This window comes from Mycteria americana, chromosome 20 (assembly GCF_035582795.1).
Source record: "Mycteria americana isolate JAX WOST 10 ecotype Jacksonville Zoo and Gardens chromosome 20, USCA_MyAme_1.0, whole genome shotgun sequence".
NCBI classification, from domain to species: domain Eukaryota; kingdom Metazoa; phylum Chordata; class Aves; order Ciconiiformes; family Ciconiidae; genus Mycteria; species Mycteria americana.
Window position 1 is genome coordinate 3,553,123 of NC_134384.1, and position 15,616 is coordinate 3,568,738.

At 66.2% G+C, this 15,616-nt stretch overlaps 1 protein-coding gene across 5 annotated transcripts in view; it reads left to right on the forward strand.

Annotated features, from left to right (window-relative positions):
• Positions 1 to 1,566: 1,566 nt before the first annotated feature.
• PLEKHA6 (pleckstrin homology domain containing A6) overlaps positions 1,567 to 15,616 on the forward strand; it is a 48,600-nt gene continuing 34,550 nt past the window's right edge. For all 5 annotated transcript variants that reach the window (XM_075521813.1, XM_075521815.1, XM_075521817.1 and 2 more), the window contains exon 1: positions 1,567 to 1,602. The gene's annotated coding sequence lies outside the window, so the exon portion shown is untranslated. The remainder of the gene's footprint in view (positions 1,603 to 15,616) is intronic.

A 15,616-nucleotide genomic window follows, 5' to 3' on the forward strand; every position in this document is an offset into this window, starting at 1 on the left:
GGCCCGACTGCGTCTGTGCCTTTGGGCTGAGACGCGGCTGGGAGCTGATGTGGCAGCACCATGCACCTCTTGTCTGTGCAAGGGGGTAGGGAACAACCGGCCTCCAGCCTGGCCGGGGTGCGCACGCGGCTGGTGCTTAGGGCTGGGGGGCTCCCCGAGAGCAGCACAGCTCCCCAGTTGCTCATGGGCTTCCTGGGCTGTTTTTCAGCTCTCGGAGCTCTCCTGGGGCAGCAGGAGGGCAGTGGGGTGTAGAGCTGCCCCGGCGGGTCCCCGCTGCCTGCGGAGCAGGGCAATGGCTGGGGACAGTGACCTCGGAGACGGAACGACTCGCAGGCACAGCGTGTAACTTTGGGGATGTGGGGGTCCCTCTGCTGTGGGCTGGCAGGGAGGGAGGGGAGGGAGGATTTTGCCCATTACTGGGGGGGAAGGAGGGAGAGATGCAGGATGCAGAGCACCCAGTGAAAGCCAACCCCCTCCCCAGCCCCTAAGGCCGTGTGGCTAATGGGGGATTATAGAATCAAGGGCAGCCGCCAGTTTTTCCTTCCTGGAGAGCCCATGTCCCTCCCCGCGCCAGCTCAGCTGCGGAGGATGAAGGGTCCCTGCGTGCTGCGGGGTCTGAGCCTCCGGCCGCGCGGGCTGGGTGCAGACAGGGTCCCAGCCGTGGTGCCTGGCAGCTCTGGCAGGCAGAAGTAGGGCAGTGCCATAGATCAGGGCACGGTGCCATTGCTGTAGGGCTGGAGTTTGCAGCTCCCCAGCACCTCTGCGAGCGCCCGGCTCTGCAGACCGGGGGTCACCCTGCCACCAGGCCAGGGCTGGGGGCCTGAGCAGGGCCGGGGAAGGATCCTGCCAGCCCTGCCTGAGCCATCCCTGGCCCTTGGCACGCCCCGGGGGACCGAGCGGTGGCCTTTGTGCTCCAGAGAACAAGCTGCGGTTGTTGAGCTGTTTTGCCGCCCGTCCTCCGGGTGCTGCATCCTCTCCCTGCAGGCAGCTCAGCTCTCCCTGGGGTGCAGAGCCTGGGAGCGCTGCCTGACCCGCTGCAGCGGGTGCCCTGGGCCTGGCTGGGAACTGATGGGTGCCCCTGCCCAGAGAGCTGCGGGACGCGGTGGGGGGGAGCGCGGTCCGGGCTGCCCCTGATGCTGGGATGCGGGGGGGGGGGGGGGGGGGGGGCTCAAGTCCCGCTTGCAGCCCCCAAGGGATGCGGGCTGGCAGCGCGGTCCAGGCTGCTCCCCCAGGGATGCAGGGGGGTGGGGGGGTGGGGCAGTGAGGTCCAGCCCCCCCCCCCCCAAGTGCTGCGGGGGGGGGGGGGGGGCACGGTGGCGGCTCCCCCCAAGCGATGCTGGGGGAGGGCAGTGCGGTGTCCCCCGGGGGGACAGCGGGGGGGGGGGGGGGGGCAGCGGGGGCGGCGGGCGCGGCCCCCCCGCGGTGCTCGGTGCCAGCCCGGCATCACGTGCCGCTCGGCGGCCCCCGAGCATGCCCAGCTCCCGCTCCCGCTCCGGCTCCGGCTGGGGCTCGGGCTGCGGCTCCGGCTGGGGCTGGGGCCGGCCGGGAGGATGCTGCGGCCGTAGGCAGCGGGGGGGCCCCGGCCGCTGCCCGCTCCGCACGGTGAGTGTCCCCAGCGCGGCTCCTTTCCTTCCTCCTCCTCCTCCTCCTCCTCCTCCTCTTCCCGGGCGCTGCGGGGGGGCGGCGGAGCATCCCCCCATCGGGGACTGTGCCGTGGGGCGGGCGGGAGGGGAGCGAGCCGTGCAGGGGGTGCTCTCCGAGGGCAGGGTGGGGGGGACCTGTGCTCCACCCGGGTCGGGGGGGGGTCACAGCCCCCCCCGGGGTGCCCTGAGCGCTCCCCATGGCCAGAGCAGGGTGCGCTGCGGGGGCCAGCACCTCCCGGCTGCCCGAGGGGCTGGGGGGGCCAGGTTCCCCCTGCACCCCCCCCCCCCCCCAGCCCCTCCTGCCACACTTTTGGTGAGAAGCGGGGACCCCCTGAGCTGTCCCTGTGGCGTGTTTGTGTGCTATGTGCTGGCTCGTGTCCCCGGACCCCGCAACTGAGGGCTGAGGTCCCCCAGGCTTGGACCTGACTCTGTGCACAGGTAGGCAGCACCGAGGCTTTGGGAGAGACCCGGCTTTTGGAGGCCTGGCTCGGCACCCCCAAACCCCCGTGATGGTGACCAGGGGCTCGGATGGGCCAGACCCCCCCAACCCTGCGTGCCGGGGCTGGTCCCCGTGGCTGGGCGCTTTGCTGAGGTCGCAGCCAGGATGGGCTATGATGGATGGAGCCCAAGATGTCATCTGACGCTTCTCAGGGACCCGAGCGTTTCTCTGGGCTTTGTGGCTCCCGTCTCGCTGCCTGCTTGTTAGCGGAGAACCAGCCTCCCCCTCTTCGGCAGAGAGCAAGAGCGAACGGCCTCGGGGATGCGTGTTGCCTGCGAGATGCTGTGCTTGCTTGGCCCCCCCAGCATCGAGGTGTCTGGCAGTGCCGGAGACGGCGCGTGAGCCGCAGCCGCTATCCTGAGCAGTCAATTGCAGCTTTGTTGCGCCGCTGTTAGATCTGAAGGAACAGGGTCTGATTCATCACATGATGGGGCATGTTAAATTCGCCACGAGTCTATTAAACAACAGCGGAAGGGGCTGGACTGGCCGCACTGGGCCATCCTCCCCCGGGACTTGGAGGGGACCCCAGCTCCAGCCGCGGTGCCCCTCTGCGGAGGGAGGTCCAGCCCCTCCATCACCTCTTTGCAGGGTCTTTGCCATCCTCCGAGGGCTGTGCCGTGGCGTGGGAGGGCCGAGTCCTGTGTGCACGGTTTTGATCTGTATCGCCTGGCCCCGCCATCCCGCCCGTGACGTGCGCCGTGGTCCCTTGGGTCCAGATGGCTGCTGGAGCGGCTGTGTAATCCCTCCGTGCGGGGAGGCGGGAGGGAAGCTGGGGAGGGGGTGCATGGCCATCCCGGGATGTGGAGGGGTGCAGGCAGACCTGCCAGGGAACGAGCACAGAGGGGACCAGGGTGGCATTTGCTGGGGGAGACATCCTTCCAGGCAGGCAAGGCTGTTTGCGGCGCTGCGCGCTGCTCTGCAGCTGGGAATCAGCAGCACCCGTTGGTTTCTCCCACTTCTCCACGTCAAGAGCATCTGCATCCCGCTGTGCATCCTGCTGTGCATCCCACTGTGCATCCCCGGGGCTGAGCGCAGGGCAAGAGCTGGGACCGCTGCTCCCCGCACCATCGCTCCCAGTATGGCTCGTCCTGTGGTGCACAGCCACGCACATGCGTGTGCACACATGTGCGCCCACACTGGGCTGTGTCTGTGCATGCAGCCGCTCTGATTCCTTCCCCTGAATCCTGCTGGCATTTCCTTGCAGAGAAGGAGAGCTCCTGTCCCACTCCGATTTTTGCCGGTCCCTCTTGTCCCCTTCACTCTGCCAAGAGAGGACGAGGCTTCCCCGCGTGGCCCCGAGGGAGCCTCCTTCCCTCCTCCGCCTGGCAGGAGCCATGGCTGAGGGACACCCGGCCCCGTCGCCCACCCTGAGCCAGCCCCTCGGGGACCCAGAGCTGGGATTAGGACTCCCAGAGAGGGGGTGGCCGAGGCATTAAAATTCTTGAGCGTCTGCTAAAAATCACATGGCGAGCGCAAAGCCTGTCCCCTCTGGCCGGTTTCTGGCTGCCTCAGCTGGAGCCTGCCTGAGGGGAGCAGCCCCAGCACCCCCAGCCCATGCTGGGGAGCCTGGTGGGCCGTGGCACCCATCCCTCTGCACCGGGCCACCAGCGCCAACCTGACTCCGAGCACCCCATCGCCCTGCCCACGTCCCTGGCTGTCCCCTCGGGGACAGGGGCTGTGGCGAGGGGTCCCTGCCCTCCTGGGCAAGGCCAGGCAAAGGGGTCCCCCGGGCAAACCCGGTGATGGGGCAGCTCTCCGCCTGGGTTTGGGCTGCCGGGGCCGGCGCTGGCCTCGCTGGAAACCGTGTTTTCCTGCCGAGTTCCCATAGAAACCAGCGGGAGCAGCAGCCGGGCTGGCGGGGACGAGGGAGAGGAGGGACAGGCAGGAGAAGGCAGGAGGGTGACCTCCACGCCTGGGGCTGCTGGGGTGAAGCGGCTGTACCCGGTGCCGGCTGCTGTGAGGGTGCTGGCAGCCATGCCCGCCCCGGGCTGCTCCCCACCACGGGGAAGATGCACCAGCATCGCCCTGTCTGCCGGCCGTGGCTCACCGTGGCACGGCGTGCGCGCGTGCGTGTGCGTGCGCGTGTGTGCGCGTGTGTGCACACCCCTGCACGCCGCCGTGCTGCTGCTCTGCGGCCAGGCCTGGCATCGGGCGCGAACGCCGACCCAGATGGGCAGCGTGGGGCTTAATCCCCCTCGAGGCTGCCGGGGCTGCCTAGAACCCTTAGCAGCCGCGCAGGGTCTTGGGTTGTTTTCTGCTCCATCTGTGCCCCTGGGAATCAGCTGGGCTGGGGATTTCTCCTGCCTCTCTTTGCTCACTGGAGGGGAAAGCGCAGCTCCTTAGCTGCTCCTCTCTCTCAGGCATTTGTAGTAGCGTCCCCCCCTTCTGTTTTCCTTAGCTTGAAACACGATAATCCGCAGCAGGCAGAAATAGTACATTGAGGAATGTGCCGTCTCCTCTTTAGCCTCATTTTTCCCTGGGATCCGGCAGCTCCGCACCCGCCCGGGGAAGCCCCGCTCCGGTGGTGGCAACGCAGCCCCTTCCCACCGCCCCATGGGCAGCACCGTGATGCGGGGACGTGGGTGCCTTGTGCCCTGCCAGCCGTCCTTGCCCAAAACACCCCTGATTTCATGGCACTGCTGGAGAGCATCCCCCGGCATGGGACGATGGGCAGACGAAGGCAGAGGTGACCTGCAGGGAGAGGGAGGGAGGGGGCACACGCACTCTGCCCCCCCCACTCCCCGCAGCCCTGCCTGCTCCTTCCAGCATCCGAAGCTGGAAAAAACCCTGGGAATGGGTTGTTTCTGTGCAGGCAGGTCGGGGCCTTCCTGGTTTCCAGCGCGGTTCTGGTTTTATTTCAGTTTTCACTCCGCAGCAGGGCAAAGAGCCCGGCGAGAGCCCGGCGAGGGCTCCCCGGGGAGCAGTGGCTGCGGGGTGAGGTTGCTCCGGTCGTGGTATGCAGGGAATCAGGTTGGATGATCGCGGTGGCTGGTTGTGCCCTTAATCTGTGAATTCACCAAAGCTCTTTAATAAAGATTCAAAGTCACCAACTTCTCAATTAAGGGATGAGACAGCTCTTGATCCGTGTTTCTGGGTCAGCTGGAGAAAGGCCATTTAAGACCTGGGCGATTGCTTTCCTTTGATGTTTCTAAAGGAGATGACTTTTGGATAAACACCTTGCCAGCGTGCGCTGTGCGGGAGGGCGTGTGGCTCGGCCACCTGCGAGGCAGGACCTGGAGTCCAACCCCGGCTGCTCCCAAGTCACGGGCTGAGCTCGGGAGCAATTCTCTCCTCCTCTCCCTGCCGAGCACGGGTGCTCCCGGCCACGCCGTGCTGGGTGATGGCCCGCTCCCCTGGGACGCTCTGGGCAGTGCCACCAGCCTCGCAAGGCCCTGCCGCTGCCGCGCTGCTCTCCGCGAGGTGCAGGGCAGCCTTGCGGCGAGGGCGAGAGGGCCCTGCCCGGCCCTGGCAGGCTCTCCCGGGGCAGCCGAGGGGCTCGGGGAGGGGGCTCAGACCCTCCCGGGCTCGGCATCGGGGCCACCTGCTCCTCTGTGCGTGCCCATGGGTGGTCTGCACCCTGCCAGGGCCCCCAGCTCTCTAGGGTGCTTCTAACCCTCTGTTTACCTCAACAACAGCCGCTTGCATGGGTGTTAATTGCAGGAGCTGGCAAGGCACTAATTAGGGGATAATGAGACTGCTTTGTGTGTGCCTGGCATCCTGTCGACAAACGCCCTGCTCCAAACACCCTGCGCTGTGTTGGTGATCCCCCCCCCCCCCCCCCCCGCACCCTGTCAGTGATCTCCCTGGCTGCCGTGGGTGCTGCCCCGCTGCCTGCCCCATTGCCTGCTCCTCTGCCTGCCCTGCTGCCTGCTCCTCTGCCTGCCCCGCTGCCTGCCCCATTGCCTGCTCCTCTGCCTGCCCCGCTGCCTGCCCTGCTGCCTGCCCCGCAGACCAGAGCAGCTCGGGGTTTTCTTCCCCCACCCCACGTCCCCACCACGCCGGGTCTCAAAACAACCGCTCGATGCTCCCCTGATTATTTAAAGCAGAGGAGTTCCCGTCCCTGCTCTGCGGGACTCGGGTGACAGCTTGGCTGCTCTGAGCCGCCCGGTCCCGCTGGTAATTAAGTGGTGGCCAGAGCCTTTGCAGCGCAGCCCTTTGTTCTCAGAGCAGGGAGGCAGGATCTGGCCAGCGTGGGGCTCGGGCTGCCCCTTCCACTGCCACTGTCTCCCCTCGCCAGGTACCATCCTCGTCCTCGCAGTGTCCCCAGCCCCTGGGGGACTGGCGTTGGGGACTGGGGCTGGGGACTGGGGCTTGTCCCCACGGCTCGCACGGTGACCGAGCAGAGAGCATCCTCCCGCGTCCTCCCACCGTGCACCGCTCCGGCACCCATCTTCCTCCCGCTGCCGCCGCTGGCAGGGCTGCGCGTGCCTGCCGAGCACCGAGAGGCTGTTGTTCCTCTCCGCCTGCCTGCAGTCGCCGGGGACTCGGAGCCAGCGCTCGCCTCCGAGGCTTCCTTACGTAACTGCCGGCAGCAGCAGCGTGGCCACTCCGGCAGCGCAGGCAGCGCAGGCAGCTCGGTGCTGCCAGGGCCTGGAGCCTCGCACCGGCTGCTGGCAGCCAGGTAAGGGCCACCCCGACGCCACGTTGGAATCAGGCGTGTGGCTGCCGACTGCCTTTACCGCGCAGTGGGGGCACCGGCACCGGCATCGCCGGGCTCAGCTGGGGCTGGGCTGAGCGGGAGCTGCCTCCCTGGGTGCAGCTGGGGTGGGAGTGCCGCTCCTGCCCCGGAGAGCCGGGGGATGATGTGCCGTGGGTCGGGCTCCCGTCTGTGGCTGGCGCCCGGCAGAACAGCCAAGACCAGTCTGGCAGTGCCGGCAGCACCGGCTGCCTCCCAGCCCTGCTCGGCCGGTTCTGCACCAGCCGGCGCAGCGAGCCCCACGCTCACCGCTTCCCGGGGCACCGGCCGGGCGCCCGAGCGGCGGAGCTGCTGCATACCTGGGCGATGCAGTGGGTGCCAGGCTCAGCACCCTCCCTGGGGTGCTGGGCCCGTGGGGGGACCGTGCTGGGTGAGGATGGGGTGTGTATGCCTGTGGCAGAGCCCGCGCTGGGCGCAGCATCCCAGGCTGGGGGGAACTTAAAAACTCCATCCCACTGGCATTGCCCCCAGCAGCCTCATGCCCCCGGCTCTGGGCCTGGCACCCGGGAGGGTTTGGAGGGACCCAGCAGGGGTGGGAGGTCCCGGCCCCTCCGTGGCGGGTGCTGAGCTGCAGCCGGCGGGTGGGTGGTGCGGTGCCTGTGATCCGGCGGGCGAAGGCTAATTACAGCCCAGACCGGCTGGGTTCAAAGGGCTGTGCTGGCGCAGGTGGGGCTGGCGAGGGTGAGCCCGGCTGCGGCTCGGTGTGGGCTCAGCACAGTCGCCCGCTTGTGCCGGCGGCTCAGCCCAGCCTCCCCTCCTTCACCGCGATCTCTGCCCCTCGCTGTGGTTACGGGAGGTGAATCCCCCCTGGCTCTGCAGGGATTCACCTCCAGCCGTGTAAAACCCTCGCGTGATTTGGTGGTGTGGGGGTTATGTGCTCCTCGGGGCCCGGCGGATGGGTGCAGGATGAGGCCAGGGTGTGTGGGGCAGCGAGACGGTGCTGCCCGTTTCCAGCCGTGCTGGAGGGAGCAGCTCATGCAGCTTTAGCATCCCCGACCCGCCGCGGGCACGGCCGGAGGCGGCTCAGCTCCCGCTCCAGGCTCCTGCTCTCCCTTTTCACCCCCATCCTCGCGGTCCCTGGAGTCACCATCGCTTGTTACTTGTCCCCGTGTCCCCCTGCGCAGCCGTCCTCGGGGCCAGGCTTGCCGCAGGGGTCCCACAGCTGGGACCAGCACCCCAGGGCCCTGTGGCCCTGATGGGGGGCTCAGCTCTGCCCCTCCCTTGGAGGGGGATGCTCGGGGGGCAGGAGGTCCCCCATAGCCCCAGCCCCCGGCCATCTGCTTGATGCACTGAAACTAATTTTCTAGCCTTTATTCTTCCAGAGAATTTGAAAATGCAATTGCACCCTCAGGGCCCAGAAAGCGAAAGCAAATCAGGAGATACAAATCTGCTGGTTTCGCCTGGGTCTGATTATTTTAAAGCCAATTGTATGGTGCCAGCCTGCCAAGTCTGGGGTGCTGGGGGGACCCCGGGCTGGGGCAGGGTGGGCCGGTGTTCGCAGGCTCCTCCGCCGTGCCGATCTTCCCGCAGTGTGTTTGCTCGATCTGCTGTGCGAGCACGGGATTTTTTTTTTCCCCCTCCTTTTTTAATTTTTTTTTCAATGCATGTTTTGTGAATGTGCAAATGCAGTGACCTTTCGCAGGGGCCACCCAGAGCTCCGGCTCTGGCTGCCGGCTGCTCTCCCGCTTGTCAGGGAGATGAGGGTTTCAAGAGCTACGTGCAAACGCCAGGGCCTCTGGGCTCCAACACTCAGTTGCAATCGCGGTGATGAGTTCCTGGAGGGGAGGAAAGAGCTCGTTTCCCGTCTCTCCCCGTGTGCCTGGAGATGCCAGGCCCTTCACCAGCCATCAGCGCTGCTTCTTCGCATCCTGTCCCCGTCCTCCCCGCATCTCCTCCCTGCTAGCTGCAATCTGTTATTGGCGTGACCTTGTCCCCCGCTGCCGTCGCAGGAGGCTCCGGTGGTGAAGCGTCCCCGCCGTCCCCGAGGGTCCCTAGCAGCCCGGGACGGGCTCACGGTGCTGCGGGGGGACGGGGCGGAGCGTGGGGTGCTGGTGGGGAGGGTCTGGCTCCTGCCCGTGACTGTCGGCCCCGCACGCTCCTGGCGAGTTGTCCCCTTCCCCGGCGTCCTTGGGCCAGTGGCCTCTCCGGGCTGCAGACAGGCCTGCGCTAGCCCTCCGCAGATAAGGGCTGCGCCGACGGGGATCCAACAGGAATGTTATTTATGTGGTTAAAGTTTACCTGCTGTTAGGAGCCATCCTGGGCACACGCTCACGGGGGGTTTGGAGTGGCCAAAAGCAGGGCTGCCCTGTCCCGGGGGTGGCAGGGTGGCCCCAGTCCGGGTGCCACCATACCCCTGGCCCCGCTGGGAGCTCTTGGGGCTGCTCCGGCTCCCGGGAGGATGCTCGTGGTCAGTGGGGTGGCACAGACCCCGGTGAGACTGGGGCTTGGTGGCAGCGTCCCGCCGCTGGCTTGGGAGGGCGGCGGGATGGGGCTGGTGGGATGGGGATGCTCCTTGCCGAGGCAGAGCCACGGTCGGTGTTTTTGGGGCAGGGCAGCGGCCGGGAGTGGGATGCCCAGCCACAAGTGGGGAAACTGAGGCACAGAGCCAGCATAGTGGGGATTGGAGCCAAAGACCTCTCTCGGGCCAGATGCCTCCCTCTGATGCATCCTGTCTCCTCTCCAGAGAGCTCCCGAGGTTTCGTGGGGTGAGTGTGCGTGCGTGTGTGCGCCTGTGCACGTGTGCACTCTCTGGCACCCAGCAGTCCCATTTCCTGATCGGGGTTTGGGTGTTACCATCATATAATTAGTCTGTAATTGCTCTGTAATGAGGTAGCAATCCTGCGGCGGGGCTGCACTTAAAAGGGCTTCCCCCGCCCCAGGCCGCTCCCCGCAGCCCCCCGGCATTGCACCCCGAGCCCCGTCCTCCCCTGCAGGGTGCTGGGGCGGGTGGGTGCCTGCCCGTGGGGTCAACACTGGCTCCACTCCTCCTGGGAGCGGGATGGAGAGATGTGGGGCAGGATGTCCTGAAAGAGGGGTCTCCTCTGCGCTTGCCCCCCTCCTGTCTCTGCTCCTCCCAGCGGGTGGCACTGGGGGCGCTGGGAGGGAGGTGGTGTGTCCCCGCAGTGCCTGCGCCAGCCTGGCAGGCTGCCCTGTTCCTATCAGCGCTGCCTTTCACTCCTTCCTGGCACCTGCCCCGCTGCCTCCAGGGCCCTTTGGGGATTTCCTCTGCCTCGCCCCCGCTTGTCCCCAATGGCACGGCCACCCCGCTGGCACGGCCACCCTGCTGACGGGGTCCAGCTCGCCTGGCCCGTGGCCACCGTGCCCTGCTCCCACATTGCCCTGGGGGAAGAACCGCCCCGTCCTGGCCCCACGTCCCCCCCAGTGCTGCTGGGTGAGAAGGGGGCTCCGCTCCCTTCCGCCCACCCTGCGGGGCCGTTTCCCTCCGGTCCCATTTAAACCCCCCCACCCCGCAGCCGGAACGGAGAGTGCCGGGTATTTATAGCCTGGCGCGGATGCTGGGAGGCAAACATGCGTGTAGGGGGAGTTGTTTTGGTCTTTTTTTTTCCTCAATCCTCCTATTTGAAAGGCCAAGCTGGCTCTGCCGGAGGTGGGGGTGCCCATGCGCTGGCAGATCCCCTTTGTAGATCCTGGGAATGGGACCGAGCCTGCCAATCCAATCCACCCCATCTCCTCCCCTCGCCATGCCCAGGCGCTGCGGGCACTGAGTTCGGGTGGGAGGGAGAAGGGGCTGGCTACGGACGGGCACCAGGGGAGAGCCCATCTTTTGGGGTGGCCCCAAGAGCCGCTCTCTCCCCTCCCAGGGTGGGTTTGCATCTTCCCGCCCTGGGATGTGGCGTTGCCCTGCGAGGGATGCTCAGCCCCGGTTCTGAGAGGCAGTGAGGAGGAGGAGAAGTCATCCAAGGAAGGCTCAGGTGTGTGCGCCAGCCCCGGGTGAAGTCCACGTGCCCCACGCTCGCGTCCTGTGGGTTTGTTTTCCTGGGCAGCATCTCTTCTTTCAGGTCGGCTGAGCAGCAATGATTAGCAATTCCAGTTTTTATTGCGAGCCTAATGCCATCGGGTTGTGTGCACCTCTCCCCTCCCCGTTCCCCCCCGTCTCCCCCCCGCCTTTGCTGCCAGGTTTCCCCAGACAAATTGTTTGATTTGATGTGTGGGTTTTGTTCTTGCTCCCCCCCCCCCGAATCAAGCGGATTGTCTGATTTAGAAACAACAAGCAACTGTTGTCTGTGAATGTAATGAATCTTTTATAGCTCATCAAAGCGAGCGGTTGTGTGCATGCCATGGGGGGGGGGGTGAGGGGTGCTGGGGGGGGTGTTTAGGTGGTGCAGCACCCCTCAGCCTTGGGGTGCAGCGCCGGAGGAAGGGTTTGTGATAGGAGCAAGGCTGCACGGGGCCTTATCTTATCCCTCGTGCACTGGGCTTATCACCAGACATGCTTGTGCTGCAGATAAGCAGGACCTTGGGTTCAGGCACGGGTTGGCGGGGGGGAGCGATGCTCCGTGCCCCGGTGCGGGTGGGCGGCAGGGATGCACCGTGGGGACCAAGTCCCCCCACTCGGGGTGGGGACACCGGTGCGGGGTCCCTCCGTGGCTCGGCTCCCCAACACCTCGGTGTGCAGGGGTGGGAGCACGAAGCAGCCCCCCCCCCCCCCCCCCCCGGCTGCCATGCTCCCGCCGGCGGGTGGAGGATGTGCCTTCCATTGCACGGATGGCGCAGAAACTGGGGCTGGGAACTGCGTGTCAGGCTTGACCCCATCCCTTCTTCTCCGTAAGCAAAAGAAAGTGAAAAAAAACCCCATTTTTAAGCCAAGATGACGACCGTGGGCTCATTCAGCTGATTAAGTAGAAGTGTTGTATTCAAAATACCTGAGGACGAATCCCCGGCTTCTGTCCCCAGCTCCCAAAACGTCAGTCTGTGCCAGGAGGAGCCCTGGACCTTGCTGGTGGTCTCTGCTTCATTCCCAGTGGATTTATGGTTTGCTGGAAGAAGGCAATTTTGGGCGCTGCTGGGCCATGTCGGTGCGCGCTGGAGGAGCCAGAGAGGGGAGATGTTCGTGCAGAAGTGCCACCCGGTGCCAGGGCTGCTTGCAGGGCATGGTGGGTGCTGTCACGGTGGGGCAGGAGGGGCTGAAGTCCCTCGGAGTGGCCCTGGGGAGGAAATCCCTGCCCGAGGCCATCTCATCCCCCTCGCACCCGGTCAGTCCGGGCTCTCCGAAGGCCAATTTGCTCTTCCACAGGACCTTTGCAAGATGCTGGGGGTCAGGGTGCTGCACGGGGCAGACCTGCCGTGCCAGTGCCAGCGCCTGTGCTGGGAAGGGTCCTCGTGCTGCGGTGGTGTCTTGGTGGGGGCTCCGGTGGCAGCCCCGGGGGGAATGAACGGCGGAGGGTGCCTGGGGAGCTGTGGGCAGCCGGGCTGGGCATCGGCGCGTCTCCCGCTCTTCCTCCCCGTGATCAGGTGGGGCAATAAGAGCTCTGGAGGCAGGTGGCTGGGGCGATGCCCTGCCCGCAACCAGGGCCTCGTGCTGCCTGCTCGTAAACAGGCTGTTATTGTTTGTGCACAGCCCGGCAGCGCCCCGGGGCCACTTGTGCAACCGGGGCGGGGAGCTGGCTCAGAGCACTGTGGGGATCATTGCATCCCAGATGGAAACTCCTCGGCCGGATCCAGCTCCAGGAGCGCAGGGAAACCCTGGGCTGCGCTCGTGCAGAGCCGGCAGCCCCCAGGTATGAGCTGCCCCTTCTCAGCCCCGAGCTCCCCCCAGCACGGGGATGCCGTGTGCAGTCGTGCAACGGAGGGGTCCTCATGGATGTGCTCGCCGAGACCCTCTCCGTGCCACAGAGTGGCTTCACCCCCAGCAGGCAAAGCAGTTTTGGGACTCCCCTTTCCCGCAGGCAACGCCTGGGACCGGCCCCGCGTCCCCAAGCAGGGCGCACCGCATGGCCCCGCTCGCCCCACGGGCTGGAGCTGGGGTGAAGCAAGCAGCCGTGCGCGCAGCTCAGCCTCGCCGATGGTATGTGGCCGCCCCGGTTCTGGGCTGTAGGTGAGCCTGGAGAACTGGGAAAAACAGGGCAGGGTTTTGCCTTCTTGAGTGTTTCCTCCCGCTGGAGGAAGCACGGCCATGGCAGCGCTGGCACGAGGAAGTCCCGCGGTGGCACGGCGCGGCCGTGCGCTGGCTGTCGGCTACCGCGGCCCCGGCGAGTGGAGGGGCCCAGCTGCGTGCACTGCTCAGCAGGGATGGTGACGGGCACCCACCACCCCGGGTCGTGCACGTGGCATCAGTGCCCGTCGCTGCTGGGCGAGGGGGACTGAGATTTTCTATGACCGCAGGCACCCCGTCAGATGCTCCAGCATGGTGCAGAGTCCCTCTGACCCATTTCACGAGGTTAAAGATTGCGCTATTTGCTTTTCCCATATTGCTGGTTTTAGCACCCAGGCAGGTGGTGCCTGGCCAGCACCTGCCGGTGGGTCCTTGCTCCTTTCCCAAAGCACAGAGCCCGCTCCCGCTGCCTGGAGGGCGAGCTGTCTGGGGAATGAACGTACATCTGAGACATGACATAAACCAGCGTCAGGCTTCGCTTTGAGCCGGTGCCAGCGCGTTCGGGGCCAGGACTGGCACCAAGGGGCTCGGGCAGCGGTGGCCGCCGGCCGGGCGGCGTGGCCGTCCCCGGTGGAGGGCTGACGGGTGCCTGGCGTGGCCGGGAGCAGCGGGAGTGGCGTGAGAGCTGGCGCGCAAGGGGGGGGTGTGTGTGCAAGCGCCTGTTTATATAGGAAGGAGCCAACCTGCAGTTTCAGATTTCAGACCTCGCTTATCAGCCGGGCCGTCCCTGCCGCGCTGGGACGTGGCGGCTCTTGGAGGCGGCCGACGCTTCTCCCCCTTCCCCGCCAGCCCGGGGCTCCCCGCCTTGGCACGGAGCCCACCGCCTTCCCCTCGGCCGGCACCGTGGCCTCAGCAGCGCCCGGCGAGCAGGTAGGCTGTGCCGGCTTTGGGTGCTCTGCCCTCACAGCCTGGCCCATGGCGGGGGTAAGGGGGGGACCGGGGGGATGGAGGAAGAGCCCCCAGGGCTGGAGCGAAGGGGATGGAAACGCTGGAGGGGTTTGCACTGCGCTGGGGCAGCCAGCGAGTCGGGCCGTGCTGGAGGACGGCTGCAGAGCCGCTCACGGGGCGAGGGTTCAAGGGTTCGCAAGGAGAGGGGCTTGTGGACGCAGCCCTGGCCGTCAGCACGGTGGAGGCATTTGCACCGTGCCCGCAGGCGAGCAGCGCATCCCACCGGGCACGGGCACCGGCACGGCGCGCGGGAAAGCCCGGCTGCGCTCTCCCAGGGGTTAAACTCCTCGCAGGGAGCTAAATGGAAGGTGTGGCGGCACGATAAGGCTGGCAAGGCTGGGAGTGGGGCAGAGGCACCCAAGCGCGTACACACAGCTCCGCTTCCAGCCGGGATGCGGGCTGGGATCCTGCCCACCCCGTGGTTCATGGCTGGGAGGGGGTCGTGCCCGCGCCCTGGGCCACGGTCCGGCTCTGAAGGCTGGGACAGCCGCCGTCCCTGCCCTTAGCTGAGCTGGCTGGGAAATCATGCTGCGATCTCCTGGAAGCGCTGCTTAAAATCACCTCTCCTCCTGGGGGAGAGGCCCAGCTGCATTGCCTGCTTTGTTCTGTTTAAAGGGATGTTTTAAGAACGGCTTTTTTAAAGCAACCCTCTGCTGTAGCTTGCTATACCCTCTGCTGTACCCTGCCTTGCCTCCCTCGGCTTTCCCAGAGCCTGGAAAAGCCCCTTCCTCCCCAGACCCCCCAGCCGAGCTGCTGCCGTCTTGCAGAGCAGCGAGAGGGATGGCGATGCCAGCACCCTGCAAGCGCTGGAGGATGCTCCAGCACCGGGCAGCGGCGGGTGCTGCGGCCCCCGTTTGGCAGCTGGCAGCAGCGCGTGGCTGTTGTAGGTCTTCTCTGGTCTGTAGCATGGGATGGCTGCGGTTTCCATCCCGTTGCTCCCAGACATCTGCCGGGATTCCCCGGGAGGTGGGAGTGATCTCCGCACTGCTCTCCAGCGCTGACAGGGTGGTGGGTCCGTAGCGGAGTCTGGTCTGGCACCATCCCGCTCCTTCCTCCCTCTTGCTCCAGTGACGGTGGGTGAAGAACCGGGCTCCGGTCTGGAGCAAAGCGCTCCCTCCTCCCAGCAGCACGTCCTTCACTCCATCCCAGTGCCGCAGGGCCACTAATTAATTTTGTGACAAGGAGGGACCTTTAGCAGCTTCTGGCGATGCCCAGCGTAGCACAGAGCTAGGATGTCACCTCTGTGGTCCCTGCGTCGTGCCTGCTCTGTCCTGCTGGGGCAGGGAGACGGATGGGGAGGGAGAACACGTCGGGGCAAGGCAAGTGCACGGCTGGTTTTTTTCCCGCTTACTGGTTTCCTAAGGAGTTGAGGTTTGTGATCACGCTCCCTTGTCCGTTCCCTTGATTCCCAGTGACTTCTGGGCCAGATTGGGCTGGGGACACTGGTCTCCATGCGTGCGGAGAATTCTCCCCTGAACCAAACCCACAGGAAAGCGGGAGCCACCGTGCCGCAGGCACCCAGCGAAGGGATCTCCCACCTCTCCGGCGCTCAACTGCTCTTCCCATGGGTATCCAGCCCATCTCTGCCCTCTGGAAACTTGGCACAAGCCTCCGGCTCTTCCCAGCACTGAGCAAACCAGTTCCTTGTAGAGGGCAGCCACCGTGCTTGCTCCCCTCGACTAACCCCGATTGCCCCGGCTGCCTGCGAGCGTCCCTGG